Source organism: Rhinolophus sinicus, chromosome 1 (genome assembly GCF_057876585.1).
Source record: "Rhinolophus sinicus isolate RSI-liver-muscle chromosome 1, RSI-T2T, whole genome shotgun sequence".
Classification (NCBI taxonomy): Eukaryota; Metazoa; Chordata; class Mammalia; order Chiroptera; family Rhinolophidae; genus Rhinolophus; species Rhinolophus sinicus.
In genome coordinates, this window is record NC_142501.1 from 129,036,001 (window position 1) to 129,040,456 (window position 4,456).

Below are 4,456 nucleotides of genomic sequence, written 5' to 3' on the forward strand. Positions count from 1 at the left end.
CTCTTTAGTGTGTGTTTTTGTGTTCTTTAAGCCGAGTGCTCTTATTCACATGTAAATTAAAACAGGTTGGTAATGATTTCTAAAAATGTGCATGTTTTTAAAAAATGAATGCAGACGCTTCGGTCGCCGCATTGTAGGGATTCTAAACCATATTGGTACATTGTATTCTAAATATCATTTAGCTGCTTTTCCTATTTTAAAAAATAAACCGTTTCTATTCATATGTGGTATTACCGGTATTCCTTCACTTTTCTTTTGAGAACTCCTTTCTCCCTGTAAGAAATAGGTGTGTATTGAAATAACAGCTCCATTACATTCCCCCTGGAGTAACTTCCAGTTTAAGAGGCAAAAAATGTAGTGTTTGCAAACACAGGCTTGAGCCGGACTGGCTTCATGGTATGTTACTACTCAGTCTCTCTGGGCCCCAGTTGTTTCATCTGTAAAATGGGGAGGATAATTGTGCCTATTTCACAGATTGTTGTGAAGATTAAGTGAGGTACATAGAGTGCTACGTCAAGAGCCTGGCACATAGCACATGTTACTTCCTTTAGCTATTACAGTTTTGTGTGTGTGGTATGTGTATAATTACTATTCTTGCGACTCAGAATTCAGATTTAGAGTGTGTAATGGTTTTCAAAATAGTTTTCCATGTACATTTTAGGACCGAGACTAAAGTAATGAGCTCTGCTTGGGATATTTTTGGGAAACTCACTAACAGAATTGTCATGAAGCAAGAAAGTTTTGTGCATAGCCAACATCTGAAACCAACAAGTATCAGGGTTCTTTATATAAACAGTGTCTTTAAATTAAAAGCTGTTTTCCTTTTGTTTTTTAACTAGGTTTATTATGTTGGGCTGGAAATTTGTATTAAGAATTACAATGAGGTTTTTAAAAAGTATAAATATTTACGAGTTTCTAAATGAGATGAATTTTTTCTGTTCATTTGATTGGACATTTTCTCTTTTAGATTGGCATTAAGTCTAAAATGGTTATATAAGTACATAAAGTATATATGTATTAGCATTTTTTTTTAAATTTAAAAGACAACTTTGACACTAGGTCTGTTTTACTTTTCAGAATGAGATTTACTTGATAAATTTTAATCTACAATGATCTTTCAATATAAAGTTTTAATTCTAGCTAACTGAATATGGACTACAAATAAAATTAATGTTTTATAAGTTCATTGTATCACATTCTAATTTTTTAAACAGTAGTTTTTATTATATCTTAGGGATAATGACCAATTTCTTGGCATCGCCATTTCTTAGTTAAAACTAATTATAGCAATAAGATAAGGAAAATTTTTTTTCAAGGTTTTTCTTTTCTAGCTGTTACTAGGCTTTCATTCAGTAGCTTTCACCTACAATGAGTTTTACTCAGTGTGTGCAAGTAATTTTGATCTGAACCTACATAGATCAGATTGATTTCAGTTACACATCATTCCAGATTTTATAGCCCTCTAGTCTGATTCCTGGAGTTGTTACCCATCTTTAGGAAATTAGAGAATTGGCCAGAGACATTCCAGGAAAACAATGTATAACCTGTCTCATTCACAAACCTGTAGTGATCATAGAAGATAAGAGAGAATAAAGACAAATGAAGTAGAATTTTCTTCCTGCTGTCATGTTGTACGTGCTTCTTCCTTTTGCTGTAGGGCTATAGTCAGGTGAGAACAGAATTTGATTGTTTCAAGTCACTTCACGTTCCTAGAAATTCCTGGCCTTAAAAGTACAGTTCTATTCAGTTCCTTATAGCCGTGCTAATGCCATAAGGAAAAGCTACATTTGCATGTATAATTGAAGCCACCCCAGTGAACCTCTGTAGCAAGCCCAGCAGAAAGAGCAATCACGCAGTGGCAGCGTGTCAAGGCAGCAACCCTCCGTCCGCTTCCCAGAGTTTGGCATTCAATTGGTGAGCAGCTGTCACTGTGTTTTAATTCTGTGTCTTCAGGAAATATTGTAGGTGCGGAGCATTCAAAATCCTTCAGAAATTCAGAAGAAAGCGTTTCTGCCTGAGACGATCAGAAAAGGCATCATGGAATAGGGGAGGGTAGGTCTTGAGGGATGGCAGGTAGACTGAGGGAGGGGCACAGAGATTATGGTGTGGGGAAAGCGTACAGGGTAATAGGACTCAGGACCAGGGAAACGTGGCCGGAGAATCAGCAGTTCAGACTGGCTGGGGGAGAGTTTTCACTGTGATACTCAGAAGAGTCCAAGTCGTGAGGGACTGAAGGGATGGTGAAGGACTGCCAATGGCAGGTTAAGGAGGTTGAGCATGTTTTCAGTGGTAAACGCCTAAAGGTTTTTGTGTAAGAAAAAAAATGAAAGCACTTTTAGATGATGAATCTATTGATACCAAGTAGTTTTAGACCACTGCTCTTTTTTTCCCCCCAAATTTGAGTACCCTAGGTCTCATCAAGTTAGATAAAATCTGGCTGTTAAATTTTCCATAAAGGTTCAGAAGTTAACTTTCATATACCTCAGAAAAATCGTCTTAATATTTAATAAGGAAGTAAAGTTTAAGTAGTTTAAAGGTATCAGGAAATATCAGGTCATAACATACAATTTTATGTAAAGGCTTATTAATGAGAAATTCTTAGTAATACATACTTGGACAGGAATGACAACATAACCAGAAATCAATTTTCACCTTGGGATGATGTTGGACAATTTGTTTTGAATACTTGAAAGGCTTATTTTGGTTTCCATGCTGAGTTCAATTACTTGTGGATACATACTCCAAAGAATATAAACATTACAGTGTTTCTCTGGAATTCCCATGGAGCAACTCCCAGAAAATGTCCGTTTTAGATAGAATCTGTACTCAGAAGTAACCATGAGACTAGATACATAAAATCATCAATTACTAAGGTTTTAAAACATTTTTTAAATGTGATTATCTGTGTGTATGTGTATCCACCCATCTTTAGAACTCAGTGGAGTCAAAGCTAGATTAAAGGCATTATTCACTTTTTCTTTCCAAGATGAATACATTTAAACATTTTTTTTCACAGGGATGTTTCTAAGCTCTTAGAATGTGGTGCTGAGACATTTTAAAGAACATTTGGAAAGATACAAGTTGGAGAAGTAAATGTTACACTGTGAAGAATTCATAGTATTACCTAATTTGTAATACTATTAGTAATTAGAAATTCTATAAATACCAAATTAGTAATACCTAAATTGGAACAGGACAAGTCTAAATTCATGAAAAAAATATAAATAATGGATTGTTATTTTTTTCTGGGTTTATTTTAAAATATGGCGCATTGAAAACTTACTATAATGGATGTTGTGAAAAAAAAAAGAGCAAATTAATGAAAACTTTACAAATTAGTTCTGTATTATCAAAATTCATTAACATGTTAAACTTGTTACGGACAATGAGTGTTAAATTTTTGAAGCTTTTCCTATTACAAAGTTACTGGTACTTGGCTTAGATTAATGCAGCTTAATGATTAGCATTTTAATTAATATTTGCTAAGTTTATACATGGAGTTGGAGAGTGGTGTAGAATAGCATACTGGCATGCCCTCTCTCAAAAACTGTCTCAAAAAAGTAAAAGTGGATTACGAAACTGGTTGATATCTTGCAATGGAATTTGAAACTCAAAGCCTGATTTTTTTTTTTAACTCCCTATAAAATGTGTATTGTAATTCTATTAGGTTGGTGCAAAAGTAATTGTGTTTCTGCAATTATTTTTAACCTTTTAAACCGCAATTACTTTTGCACCAACCTAATATAAATACACACATCGATATAAAACTAGCACAAGCTTCACCTTATTTTTCTTCTTTGGCAATTAATTTTGGTGATTTAGAAAGGCTGTTTGATAATCACTAATGTGATAATGTCCCTTCACCCCACCAATCTCTAATTGAATCTACAGAAAGCATCTTTGGAGTTTCTATGCTTGTTTTTTTCTTTTGGTATTACTGGTTATAAATTTCAGTTATCAGTATTGAGTGGTTTCCTTTAGCTTTATATAATTGAGTTTTTGAAAAAGAGAACCATGCACTTTTTGCATATTTTTATATTTGATTTGTTTACCTTTTTAAAAAAAGAAGTAACTATACTTAAAGTAACAGTGAGCAGTAGCAGTTCATTTATCTATTGTAGGGGGGTAAGGTGGGTTCAAATAAACACATTTTTCAGATAACATTGATTTCCATAGTTTTGTCATCACCTCTGGGCATGCAAGGTTGGACAATTAAGTTCACGAACTTGTTGCAACGATGTTGCTAACCTTTTTTGATATCAGAGGGATTATTCATTATGAATTTGTACCAACTGGACACACAGTTAACCAAGTTTACTGTTTGGAAGTACTGAAAAGGCTGTGTGAAAAAGTCAGACGACCTGAACTTTTCGCCAAAAATTCATGGCTTTTGCATGACGACAATGCACCAGCTCACACAGCACTGTCTGAGAGAGAGTTTTTAGCCAGTAAACAA